The 14,393-nt window shown below is 42.7% G+C and overlaps 1 long non-coding RNA gene across 2 annotated transcripts; it reads right to left on the bottom strand.

The window, feature by feature from the left end:
- Window positions 1–266: 266 nt before the first annotated feature.
- On the bottom strand, window positions 267–12,874 carry LOC133260345 (uncharacterized). Of its 2 annotated transcripts, none has more exons than XR_009740767.1 (3): window positions 11,210–11,779; window positions 8,677–8,816; window positions 267–351 (listed from the first exon to the last, which is right to left on the bottom strand). It is a non-coding gene; the product is annotated as an uncharacterized LOC133260345 (long non-coding RNA). The 2 variants fall into 2 exon arrangements; XR_009740768.1 differs by lacking the exon at window positions 267–351 and adding an exon at window positions 12,811–12,874 and having other exon boundaries at window positions 5,736–8,816; window positions 11,210–11,288.
- Window positions 12,875–14,393: the final 1,519 nt, after the last annotated feature.

The raw sequence follows: 14,393 nt of genomic DNA, 5'->3' as shown, positions 1-14,393 counted from the left end.
GCCACAAACTTTACAGAGACCAACTCCAGTTACAGTAATGTGATCTTATTAAATGTTAATGTAATGTAGAAAGAGAAGTTTTTGTGGAGGCAATAACATGCTAAAGCTTAAAAAAAAAGATTAAGATTTTGCTAAGTTGTTCTGGGAACGTGGAGAGGAAGAAAGCACAAAATTCAGGCAAAGGAATAGCATATGGCATGGAATTATGAAAGAGCATACTCCTTACCCCTTGGGGGCCTCTGGAGGCCAAAAGTGCAGCTACTCACCCCAAAAGAATCTGATGACCTTTACATTGGAGTTTCAGAGTCACTCTGGTTCACGATACTTCTTTGCAGAGTGGCTATCAGTAACCTAAAGGAAAAGACAGAGAAGAGCAACTAGGACACTAACCATAGGCTGATTTGACCTCAGAAAGGTCTGAGGGTGCTTCTGTGGTGACTCCCTAAGACAAGCCCACGCGAGAGCAGCCGCAAACAGCCAGAGGGCAAGCCATGCCTCCCTCGGTGTGAAAAGGTGGACAAGTGGGTCTTCTCCATTCCTTGACAAGAAAAAAAGACTCTCGGACAGTGATTCATAATAAATATAAAGAGGAAGACCAAGAAAATGATACCTGCCCTTCATATGCCTTTCAAAACCGGGTTTTATTTACCCTTCTTTCAAGTAACATGCAGCAAGGGTAACCATTGCTTTGAGTACTCAACATTTGATGGTTTCATCCTCACAAGAATTCTCAAAGTGAGCACTATTTCCATCATATTGATAATGAAACCAGGACTTGGAAAGTGGCTAGGATTTGTCTATGGTGTCCAAGTCTGTCTGGGGAAGACCCATCTCACCCAAAATGATGAGTCCAAAGCCCAACCTATGTTCACTAAGTGTCCAGAAAGAGCTGCTGTGTATCCTGAGATTCTGACAAAGGCTTGGAATGACAATAGATGCCACTGGCAGATTTCCTTTTGTGAGAAGGAGACTGTGGGAGAAAGGGCAATTAAGGTGATGGTTGTCATTTAATCGCTAAGTTGTGTTCAACCCTTTTGTGAGCCCATGGACTGTAGCCCACCAGGCTCCTCTGTCCATGGAATTTCCCAGGCAAGATTACTGGAGTGCATTGCCATTTCCTTCTCCAGGGGATCTTCCTAATCCAGGCATCAAACCCACGTCTCCTGCATTGGCAAGTGGGTTCTTTATCACCAGCTACTGAAGAAGCCTGACTGCTAAGGTATCAGGGAGTTAATCGAAATTTAGGTTTTCCTTTTTCCTCAGGAAGAGATCATGGAACAACCTTTTTTGCTAGAACATACTCTAATAACCTTTTTCTCCCACTTGGCCTCAATCTTATTTTAATTTCTAGGTCTTTTCATGCCGAGCATATTACAACATTCCAGCTTGCATATCACCAGTTTGTCTCAGCAGGGTGTCTTGAAGGCTTCAACGCAGTTTGGTGGAGGAAAGGTTAGTGCTAATTTCCTCTGATAATGGAAGAATTTGCTTACTAAATATTAAACAGGCAAGTTCACTGCATTCATATAGCAGGTTACTTGCTCTTTTGCACAATGAAACACGACTTAGTATTTTATTACCAGCTAACGTCTTCTGTAAATGAATGAACACTTTCTGAATTTAATTTAACTAAACAAACATTTATTGTGAATCCACTATACCACAGACTCTGCTGTGTGAGGCAATACAAAAAGTAAGTAAGTGTAGTCTCCGCACTCAAGGCTTGAGAGTTGAGTGAAGTCAGTAAGTAAGTGAACAGCGTTCTGTGCAATGGGGGTTAAAATAAAGATCTTTGAGTTCATCTTACAAGTCATCAGTAAATATTGAAGATCATCAGTAAATACTGAATTGGCTGACTGCTAAAGTAATAGTATCTTTTCTAAAGTGTGGCTTTTGGGTGTGATTTTTTTTTCATTTGATGACTGCAGAGAAATAGTTATTTCATTGCACGAGATTTGATACTGGCCAAACAGTGGAAACAGTGTCAGACTTTATTTTGGGGGCTCCAAAATCACTGCAGATGGTGACTGCAGCCATGAAATTAAAAGGCACTTACTCCTTGGAAGGAAAGTTATGACCAACCTAGATAGCATATTCAAAAGCAGAGACATTACTTTGCCAACAAAGGTCCATCTAGTCAAGGCTATGGTTTTTCCTATGGTCATGTATGGATGTGAGTGTTGAACTGTGAAGCAAGCTGAGTGCTGAAAAATTGATGCTTTTGAACTGTGGTGTTGGAGAAGACTCTTGAGAGTCCCTTGGAGTGCAAGGAGATCCAAGCAGTCCATTCTGAAGGAGATCAGCCCTAGGATTTCTTTGGAAGGAATGATGCTAAAGCTGAAACTCCAGTACTTTGGCCACCTCATGCGAAGAGTTGACTTGTTGGAAAAGACTCTGATACTGGGAGGGATTGGGGGCTGGAGGAGAAGGGGATGACAGAGAATGAGATGGCTGGATGGCGTCACCGACTTGATGGACGTGAGTTTGAGTGAACTCCGGGAGTTGGTGATGGACAGGGAGGCCTGGCGTGCTGCAATTCATGGGGTCGCAAAGAGTCGGACACAACTGAGAGATTGAACTGAACTGAACTGAGGGCTAGTTCTCTGGTAGTGTAGGGTCTTGGAGTCAGTGCTCCCACTCCAAAGGCTCAGGGCTTGATCTCTGGTCAGGAACAAAGATTCCGCAGGTGGTTTGTTATGACATTAAGTAAGATTAAAACAAATATCCAAAAATGAGAAACCAAAGATGAACCCCAGACAAATGGCAATTACAAAATCAGGCAAATAATGATTAAAATAATGGAATATAAACATATACATATACACCCATAAGCAAAATCAAAGCAGTCCAACAAAAATAAAGTACAGTAGATTGATCTGGCAAGCAAAGGATACCAAAAATTATGTCTTCCAGAACAAAACTAACTAAAGCACAAACTGGAAAACAAAACTAAGGCAAGGTGTTAATTGGGGAATAAAGCAATGAAAATAAAACTAACAAATATGGTCAGAGGAAGGTAAAGAAAGAAAAGAAAGAATAGATATGCGAAGTAAAACAGAGGTAGATGAAGAAGGTTTATATACATTAAAGATTAACTGCAAGGGGGAAAGAACAGTAAGAAAGGCAAACAAAGGAGTAATTGTAGAAAAAGTATAATAGGTTTTAAATAATTAAAATGATAAAAAAAAAACAGAAAAGAAAAACAAACAAATGGAAGAGGAAAGAAAAAAAAGGAAAACGCCACAGAACTCCAAAAGCCCAACGTAGAGGCAGAGGCTTATAACAACAATAAAAAGTGTGACTGAATATACACATACAGATATACACCCATAAGTAAAATCAAAACAGTCCAACAAAAGTAAAGCATAATAGATTGATCCAGCGAACAAAGAAAACCAAAAATTACGTCTACAGAACAAAACTAACTAAAGCACAAACTGCAAAACAAAACTAAGGCAAGGTGCTAATTGAGGAATAAAGCAATGAGAATAAAACTAACAAATATGTTGAGAGGAAAGGAAAGAAAGAATAAATATGCAAAGTTAAATAGAGGTAGATAAAGATGATTTATGTACATTAAAGATTTGCTGCAAGGGGAAAAGAACAGCAGGACAGGCACACAAAGGAGTAATTGTAGAAAAAATATAATAGGTTTAAAAAATTGAAAATTAAAAAAAGAGAAAAAGAAAAAGGGAAACTGCCCAGAACTGTAAAAGCCTAATGTAGAGGCAGGGTTTAAAACAACAATAAAAATATGTGACTGAGGAAAGAAAAAAAAAAAAGCTCAAAAGCTTAGTTAGATTTCATAGTGCCAATAAAATTGACAACAGGGGGGTGGGGGGAAAGGAAAAAAAAGAAAAAATCCAAAAGAATCTACAGAACAAGTCAAAACATGAGAATAATAAATGTTTTTCTTCTCTACTGTCAGAGTCCTTTCCCTCACTGGGAGTCACAGTCCACCTCACCTCCCTAGGATGCCCTCCAACGGGTGCTGATCTCTGGACCTGCTGTGGGGGCAGCTCAGATTCTAATCTGGTCCTACTCCTCTATGTCCTCACCTCCAATGTCCACAGCTACCAGACTAGTGTGCTTTCTTTTGTGGGAGCTCTCAATGACCTTTTATACATTCCATAGACACAGAGTCTCCCTAGTTGATCGTGTGGATTTAATCTGCAGCTTGTACAGCTGGTGGGAAGGTTTGGGGTCTTCATCTTTAGCCACACTGCCCCTGGGTTTCAATTGTGGCTTTATTTCCACTTCTGCATGTGGGTCGTCCCCTGGGGTCTGCTCCTGAAGCTGCCCTGGAGGACTTGGGTTTGTCCCTGTGAGGGCCAGGTATGCAGGCAATGCTTGGGTCACAGGGGTTCTGGCAGTACCAGGTACTCAGAGGAGTTGGCGGCCAGGGCAGCAGGAAATTCAGTGCTCTAGAAGGGTATGGCAACCAGTATTGGCCAATACACTCTAGGTTTCTTGCCTGGAGAATCCCCTTCCCTGACAGAGAAGCCTGGCAGGCCACAGTCCACAGGGCTGCAAAGAGTCGTACACTATGGAAGAGACCCTGGTTGCTTCCCTGCAAGACTTTTTTTTGCCTGCAGCAGCTCTGCCCCAGTGAGAATTGAGCTTGAAGGTAGCACAGCTGCTTGGCTTGCGGGGACCCTGGTGGTGCCAAGTGTGCAGGGACACAGACTGCTTCCACCACAGGAGTTCTGGCCCTATCAGAGTCTTTTTTCAAGTCTCTTGTAGCTGGTGATCAGAAGGCCTCTTTGGCCAGTCTTTCTCCATAGCTCCGCCTGTTCAGGCACTTAGAGCGCTCCCTTGCCTGGGGTTCTTCTCTGTTATTCGGTGCATCAGGCACATAGAGGAGCACCCCTGGCTGGGGTCCTACTCCGAAGATCAGGCATCAGGCACTTAAAGGGGCATCCTGGGGGCGTGGGGGGAGGAGTCCTGCTCTGTAGTTCAGTGCATCAGGCGTTTGATGGGCCAACCCCTCTGTTGTTCATCTGCCGATGCTGGCTTGTCCGGGGAGAGAGGCTATAGTGATGGCTCCACTCGCTATGCGTGACTGAGCAGTATCGCCTTTCTTCCATGGCTGCCCAGCTTTCCTCCACAGGCATTTCCCACCACAGTCTCCTCCCTTGCATCCCCTCGATCCATCTCTCTGCAGTCAACAGCAGCCCTCACCCTGGGATCACTCTACAATCCCTAAACTCCAGTTTCCAGCCGCTTCACCTGCCAGGGGACCAGTGTCCGTGTCTTGGGCATGTATGGCTGTGGCAAGGACTGTCTGATTCTCATTCCATTTAGGCTGCCACAGATCAGCTGTTTCACTGTCAGCCTTAAATGTTTCTCCTCTGACTCAGACAATTGCCCCAATGTGGGGATCGGACCCCTGCTTCAGTTCCCCCACCCGCCGAGGGCAGGCGCAGTCCTACTAACACTCCTGTTCCCCCCCTAGTCCCTTCATCCTACCGAGTTGTGCGTGGTTCTATATATTCTTTTCCTCTGGTCAGGCACTCCTGTCCACTCTCAGCTGGTATTCTGCATGCACTTCTGTGTCTGAAGGTGTATTTCTGATGTATCCATGGAGAGAGATGTACTCCACATTCACCTACTCCTCCAATATCTTGTTCTCCGGTTACTGATCGTTAATGTAATTGATTGTTTTTCTTTTTCTCAGTTTGAGAAACATTTGACCCAACATATTCCTTAATTGTTCACGACAGCCTCTTAAAATTTTATTAATCCCTCCTCCTTACAAGGGCTTCCCTGGTGACTCAGTGGTAAAGAATCCTCATGCCAATGCAGGAAACATGGGTTCGATACCTGGGAAGGGTCCCCTGGAGAAGGAAATGACAGAAGGAAATGGCAACCCACTCCAGTATTCTTGCCTGGGAAATCCCATGGACAGAGAAGGCTGGCAAGCTAGAGTCCAGGGGATGCCCCAAAAAGAGTCAGACACAACTTAGCGATTAAACAACAACCTCCTTTCAAAGAACTTCTGTTGGAATTTGCTTTTGACACATTTGTCCCTCTAAATTAATAAAAGTATTTATGTCCATAATTTATTTAAAATTTTCTCTTTTTTCCCTTTTTACTCTGTCTTATTCTATCTTGCAAAGAAAGAGAGTTGAAATTTACTGCTACTGATCAGACACTATCAGTTACTCCAGTTCAGTCTCAGTCATGTCTGAGTCTTTCCAACCCCATAGACTGCAGCATGCCAGGCTTCCCTGTCCATCACCAACTCCTGGAGCTTGCTCAAACTCATGTCCATTCAGTCAGTGATGCCATCCAATCAGCTCATCCTCTGTTGTCCCCTTCTCTTCCTGCCTTCAGTCTTTCCCAGCATTAATCCTTTCCAGTGAGTCAGTTCTTTGCATCAGGTGGCCAAAGTATTGGAGTTTCAGCTTCAGTATCAGTCCTTCCAATGAATATTCAGGACTGACTTCCTTCAGGATTGACTGGTTTGAGTTCTTTGCAGTCCAAAGGACTCTCAAGAGTCTTCTCCATGGTCTCTTTCATGAATTTTGTCTGATTTGATCCTCAAAATGACTCTACCATTTTTAGTTCCCATTTGATAGGTGCAAATTAAATCTTAAAGTGCAAAAAGACCTTCCCAAGATGATAAATACAGTTAGCAATGGACCCAAGTATTTGGACTCCAAATGTACTTTTCAGTTTACTAAGAGACAATTACAAAGGAATTAGGTAGAATTTCACCTCCCCATGGCTAACCTCCACCAAAGTTTTATTATTTGTTAGCTAGTTCATTCACACATGCACACAAAAATCTGGCTCTTTCCTCTTCAAACTATGTGTCTGAGCACAACACTGCATACATACCAACACAGGGAGATCAGCTTAGTCTTTGAACAAGTCTTAGATTTGGATTTGGGAAGACTTTCTAATTTTTTAAATTGTGATTATTATCTTCCTTCTGCTTCCATAGAACTTGGTTAATTCATGTATATGATCTTTTATTGAGAAGCATTTACTTAGAAATTGTTATGCCTGAGGTCCTGGCTATGTAGCAATAAGTAAGACTGGATTCCTAACTCTCAACAGACTCTAATGTGAAAACGCTTGCACATGGTATAACATGACTGATGTTAGACACATAGAAGGTGTCAAGAAGAAAGAACTTGTAAACAGTGTAAGATTCTATTGAAAGGGCAAAGATAAAAGAACTGAGAGATGTTTGTTGGATTCAGCAACAAGAAGGTCATTAGGTCTTTAGGATAATTCATTTCAATGGTGTGTGTTATCAATGGGACACCAAGAACCATATGGCACCTCCTTGATGGAGCTCAAGAAGTCAGACGAAGATTCAAAGGAAGGTAACCCTTGGAGGCTCACAGAAAGCTTCCAAGAAGAGGTGATAACTGAACTAGGTTTCAAAAGATGAGCAAGAACCAGCCATTCAAAGTAGAGGAAAAAGCATTTCATCCTGGAAAAATAGTGTGGGCAAAGACACAAAGCACCAAGAAAGCATGGTCTATGAAAAGACGTAAAATCTTTCAGCAAAGATGAAGAGTAGGTAATGAGGTGAGTAGAGGGCAGAAAGCATGACCAACCAGGATTCAAGTGCAGGACTTCAGAATTATCTCTTCCCACCATGTTTCCCTCTCAGCTTCTTTTTTGTCCTGGTCCAATTTAGGAATCTGTTTTGTGGGGATTCCATAAGGTTCAGCTTTCACTTGCTGTAAAAGCATGGACTGGCATATACCACAAAGCAGGTCAGCCAATGGATGTGCAAGGTCAGAAAATGACTTTCTGTCAACATTCATCCCAATTCTGCCTTCCCTTCCCCCACAGCATTAACAAGAAAATAAGAATGCCTGTCCAGCTGCCCTCTTGATGTCGCTGGGTAAATTATCTTTTATTAAGGATCTGTAATTGTTCTTCACTGAGCTGTGACCTAAATTTAGTGATGCTGAGGAGGGAGCCCCAGCCAACAGGATTTCCCTGAGAACACGATGAAGTTCCTGTATCAATTCAATTCATTAACTAGAAAGAGAAAACAAACAGCTCATTTTTTTTCCTGTTCTTCAGTGAATCATTTGTCTAGCTTGACCAGAATTTTTCTAAGATCCAGCTCGAGACTCAGAAAAAAAAAGGGAGACAGCAGAGCTTATTCAAATTCTTCCTGAGGCATTAACTCAGAGGCAGAAACCAGATTACATTAACTGAATCTGACTTACCTGCTGTTAAGGACCTAGATTTAATCACTGGATATTTTCACCCTGAGGGGAAGAAACGCCCTCAAGCCAGATGACTTGGGGTGAAACAAAAGGGAAATCAACTTGTCTTGTTGTGAATGGGGGAGAAAAGAGGAGAAAGGAGACAAAAGGAAAAAAGTACAATATAAATCTAGAAAAAGCTCCCAGTGAAATAGTAAAATGTCTGTGCTGTAATAAAGCTCCTGAGAAGGAATGGAACTAATATAAATGCTCAATATTTAAAAATATCCTTTGATCATGACAACCTAGCTGAGGCTGAGAGATAATTTGCCTAAGAACACAGCTTCTAAAGAACTGAGCCAAGATTTAAAGCCGTATCTTCTGACTTCAACTCTAGTGTTCCTATACCCCAATGCTAAGTCTTGGCTTTGGATAGGGTGGACTGCAGACCAAAGAAGGTCAGGCAGGTCTTGGAACCTCATAGATTGATGCTTACATAGATGAGAAGCAAACAGCCCTCATCTTGAACATGCTCTTTCGTTTTGGAGGATGAGTTCCACAACGCTTCATTTTTGAGTTCCCCAAAAGCATCACTCCATGGCGTCTTCTATTGTTCTGGCTGGAGCCACTTGATAACTACAAAAGCAAATAGAACATAGAGGAACCTCAGTAAGTTTAGTCTCTTGTCACAAGGCTAAGAAATATTTACATCCTGCTGTGAATTTACTTTGGAATCTTATTGTCATTGATATCATCTCAGTTGAGTTTCATAGCAAATTTATGATGCATATTACAGAGATAGCATTATCCCCATTTTACACATGGGTAAAACGGAGCTTCAAGGGGTGAGTCGGTCACAAAGATGGCAAATGGTAGAACTTGTATAAATCCCAATGTACTTGGCTCCTAGTCTCGTGTTTTAAACAGTCTACTGTGATGTTTATCAAGGTTACTTTCTAAGATTGTGAAAGTCCTACATCAAAATACAACTCAAGTTGGGGCTTTAGAGTCTGAATAAGGACCTACTTCGGAGGGAGTATCATAGGATCTTGGAAGAAGAGCCTCTCTGTGTGAGTCAGATTTGGGGTCTTATTCTGTGTTAGTCAGATTGGGTTGCTATAGCAAAATATCATTAACTAGGTGGCTTAAGGGACAGAACTGTGTTCATCACAGTTCTGGAGGCTGGAAATTCTAGGATCAAGGAGCCAGATCAGAGATCAATGCTGTTCCTGGTAAGAATTCTCCTTCTAACGTTCAGATGTCCATCTTCTTATTGTGTCCTCACATGGCAGAAAGAGATCATCTCTCTTGACTCTTCTCATAAGGACACTAATCTCATTCCTAGAGGACTCCACCCTCATGATCTATTCTCCTACCAAAGGTTCCACCTCCAAATACCATTATGTTGGGAATATATGTATGAGTTTTGGAAGGATACAAACATTCAGCCCATAGTACATTCCATCTCCTCTTAGCAAAAAAGGTAATTTAACCCATTTTGCTCTCAGCTTCCAAATCTACAGAATGGAAGGTGCAGTTAGAGAGAGTATATAGTCTACATTGCCAACTTTACTTGACAGTTTTCCAGAGAGTCAATGAAAGTTTTTAGATAAAAGTGACTTCAAAGTGTAAAGTGCTTCATGAGCCCCAGCATGGTCTTAAACATTGAGAGCACTTGATGACTTATTGAGAATAGTCATAGGCATGTATCCCAGCTGACTCTCACAAGAACCCTAGACAGGAAAGACATTACTTCCTTCCAATCCACAGATGAGGCAACTATGAAGTGTTATTTTTACTCTTCATTTTCTGGGGGATGTAGGGTATTGTAATAGTCTTTTTTCCTCCTCATTTCTTAAAGTTAAAAAAAAAAAAAAAGAGCTTCAATATGTTAAGGGATTTCATCCAAAGTTAATATGATCTAGATTAACCTTGAAGTTAAAGCAAAGTCTTCTATCTCTAGAGTAGGACCATAAACTTGAATATCCTTAGCATTTTATGTCAGAGAAGGCAATGGCACCCCACTCCAGTACTCTTGCCTGGAAAATCCCATGGATGAAGGGCCCTGGTAGGCTGCAGTCCATGGGGTTGCTAAGAGTCGGACACGACTGAGCAGCTTCACTTGCACTTTTCACTTTCATGCATTGGAGAAGGAAATGGCAACCCACTCCAGTGTTCTTGCCTGGAGAATCCCAGGGACAGGGGAGCCTGGTGGGCTGCCATCTCTGGGGTCGCACAGAGTCGGACACGACTGAAGCGACTTAGCAGCAGCAGCAGCAGCGTTCTATGTCACCAGATGGGGAACATAAATGAAGAAAGTGGACAGCCATAAGACAGCCCATGGTTTAGTATTGGGAAGGCAATAATAAGTGGGTGGGGCTTGTATAAAACTTTAGAGTGTGTGGTTCAGTTAAGAGAGAGTAACAGCAACTCAACTCCAGCCAACTGTTGCCATGAAGCATTAGGTTTGGAGTTTACAGAATGTCCAGTTTTCTTCAGTAGAAGCCATAGATCTGTTTTCATGCAGAATTGTCTCAATTTGAAAATATGGGCAATTAACTCAAGTGCAAGATTTTTGATTCAGCACTATACATTCCAAATAAAGTACATCTCTGGTACACAGGTTCCGGAGACAGTATGCTTCTTGTTTCCACACACTGTTTCAAACCAAGTTATGGCCACTCAAGTGGACACTGAAAAAACACTGTGGTGCAGTGATTATAAGCCTGTACTCTGGAACCAAATGGTCTGAGCTCTGTTCCTAGCTCTGACATTGGCAAGGTGAATGACCTTGGGCAAATCACTTTATCTACCTTCTGTTTTCCCATCTATATAATGGGAGTGTTAACGGTGCTTACCTCCTTTGATGGCTGTCAATGTCAAATGAGCTGACATATATAAGACCCGTGAAACAATTGCTGACACTTAGTAAGAGCTATGTAAGCATCAGTGCTTATTAGAGTTCCCAGCCCACAAGAACATCTCCTAGAAAATTATCTTTCCCCAGATAGCAACTTAGTCACACTTACCCTGCAGTCAGTGCTTGGTCACATTATCATACATTCCTTCTGCTTAGAGTAGCCTGAGGTTCTTCTGTTTATCCTGACCCTGGAAAAGACAAAGGGGCTGAAAACATCCTCAGGGAACTCACTGTTTAACTGGGAAACATCACCCAGTTCCCTCCAAACCTAAGTCAGGCGTCTCTATTCACAGCTGCACTGAAAAGCTTCCTTCCTGGCTTGTGTCTCCAAAAAGAGGAAACTATTGCAAGGTCTCTAACAGGAAGGAAAGAGGACCTTTTAAATTAGCTTTCTCTTTTGAATGACGCCATCACAGACCTGATTCATTTCCATGTATTGAAGAAAAAAAAAAAGTGGGTGGGTGGTAGGCAGTCTGTGAAGGAATGAGTGAAAACTGTCAGGAGAGCACAGATTAGAGGAAAGCTGAAGTTGGAGAAAACAACCCTGTGAACTTGGCCATCCACCATGACCCATGTTCAGGCCGGGAGATGACGTCAACGTCTAATTTAAAATAGAGGCGGCAAAATGTCTGCCTCCATGGCTGAAAACCGGAGGCCAAAAGAGTGATGGAAATTTTGATCTGATGCTCGGTGTTACAGAATATACCAAGTGGTATATCTAGAATTTTTCATGAAAGGGTCTCTTGTCTGTAGACCTATTTCTCTCTGATATTGCACAGGGAGATTTTCTGCTCTCAAGCTACTTTGTGTAGTGTGGGTGTGTGCACGTGCATTTGTGATATATATTTGTGAAATTACATAAGCCTAGTGATACTCAGTCATGTCTGACTCTTTGTGACCCCATTGACTGTAGCCTGCCAGGCTCCTCTGTCCATGAAATTCTCCAGGCAAGAGTACTGGAGTGGGTTGCTATTTCCTTCTCCAGGGGATCTTCGCAACCCAGGGATTGAACCTGGGTCTCCAGAATTGCCAGCAGATTCTTTATCATCTGAGCCACCAGGGAAGCTCTACACAAGCTTCGGTCAGTTCAGTTCAGTTCAGTCCCTCAGTCGTGTCTGACTCTTTGTGACCCCATGAATCACAGCATGCCAGGCCTCCCTGTCCATCACCAACTCCAGGAGTTCACCCAGACTCACGTCCATCGAGTCAGTGATGCCATCCAGCCATCTCATCCTCTGTCGTCCCCTTCTCCTCCTGCCCCCGATCCCTCCCAGCATCAAAGTCTTTTCCAATGAGTCAACTCTTCGCATGTGCTGGCCAAAGTACTAGAGTTTCAGCTTTAGCATCAGTCCTTCCAAAGAAATCCCAGGGCAGATCGCCTTCAGAATGGGTGGTTGGATCTCCTTGCAGTCCAAGGGACTCTCAAGAGTCTTCTCCAACACCACAGTTCAAAAGCATCAATTCTTCGGCGCTCAGCTTTCCTCACAGTCCAACTCTCACATCCATACACGACCACTGGAAAAACCATAGCCTTGACTAAACGGACCTAAGGCAGCCTATTAAATGCCTACCACGGTCTTCTGAAAACCTTTACATCTTGACAAATCAAGTAAGGACCCAGGTCTGTAAAGTAGGGAGGCCATCCCATTTCTCTAATACTTTCCATGTGCCAGGTGCGATATTAATGCATTTAATACTTTACTTGTTTACCTTCAAGCCAATCCTCTGATGTGGGTGTTAATGAATTTCACATTATAGATGCAGAGGCTAATCCAGATATGTCTACTAATTTCACTTGGCCACATAGCTATGGAGTGGGGTTTAAATCTGACTTCTTTACAAACCTATGCTCTTTTCATTGCCCCATTTACGTCCAGAAAGGAAAAATAAAAAGTGAATCACCAAGAAGGTGTGCACTTTCAGTTCAGTTCAGTTGCTCAGTCGTGTCTGACTCTTTGCGACACCATGAATTGCAACAGGCCAGGCCTCCCTGTCCATCACCAACTCCCAGAGTTCACTCAGACTCACGTCCATTGACTCAGTAATGCCATCCATCCATCTCATCCTCTGTTATCCCCTTCTCCTCCTGCCCCCAATCCCTCCTAGCATCAGAGTCTTTTCCAATGAGTCAACTCTTCGCATGAGGTGGCCAAAGTACTGGAGTTTCAGCTTCAGCATCATTCCTTCCAAAGGACACCTAGGACTAATCTCCTTTAGAATGGACTGGTTGGATCTCCTTGCAGTCCAAGGGACTCTCAAGAGTCTTCTGCAACATCACAGTTCAAAAGAATCAATTCTTCGGCGCTCAGCCTTCTTCACAGTCCAACTGTCACATCCATACATGACCACAGGAAAAACCATAGCCTTGACTAGATGGACCTTTGTTGGCAAAGTAATGTCTCTGCTTTTGAATATGCTATCTAGGTTGGTCATAACTTTCCTTCCAAGGAGTAAGTGTCTTTTAATTTCATGGCTGCAGTCACCATCTGCAGTGATTTTGGAGCCCAAAAAAATAAAGTCTGACACTGTTTCCACTGTTTCCCCATCTATTTCCCATGAAGTGATGGGATCAGATGCCATGATCTTCGTTTTCTGAATGTTGAGCTTTAAGCCAACTTTTTCACTCTCCTCTGTCACTTTCATCAAGAGGCTTTTTAGTTCCTCTTCATTTTAGACTCTGTAAAAAAAAAATTAATAAACAGAAACCTCAATTAAGTAGGATGCCAGAAGGGGGAGCTCTCACACCCTATGACTATAGAACCCAACAGGAAGAAGGGAGACTCCTCTTCTTTTTTGGCACTGAGCTCAGCCAATGAATGGAGAAAGAAATGACAACCCACTCCAGTATTCTTGCCTGGGGAATCTCATGGACAGAGGAGCCTGGTGGGCTACAGTCCATGAGGTCGCAAAGAGTCAAACATGACTGAAGTGACTTAGCAGCAGCAGCAGCAGCCAATGAAAAGCCCTCTGGACTTTCTTCTCTTCTGTATAAAAATGCTCTCCTTTCCTTATTGTGTGAAGGGAGTTGCATGTGACTTGCCATGGTTGTCAAACCCAAACTGCAATTCTCTAATGATCCCTAATAAACCCATCTTTGCTTGAGAAACGTTGGAAATCTATTGCAGGTCAATAACTCCAAATAAGGGCGTCTACTTCTCAACTGGCTTCTTACAAGCAATGTCTCTCCTCAGTCCATCCTCCACACTGCAGCCAAAATATTCTCCTTCTCCTTCTAACATATATTTGCTGTTAAAGCTTGGATTGCTCAGAAGACTGTTTTATAGTTCCTCATT

Source organism: Bos javanicus, chromosome 14, assembly GCF_032452875.1.
Source record: "Bos javanicus breed banteng chromosome 14, ARS-OSU_banteng_1.0, whole genome shotgun sequence".
NCBI classification, from domain to species: domain Eukaryota; kingdom Metazoa; phylum Chordata; class Mammalia; order Artiodactyla; family Bovidae; genus Bos; species Bos javanicus.
The sequence above is the reverse complement of the archived record's forward strand: the minus strand, read 5'-3'. Positions and strand labels throughout refer to the sequence as shown.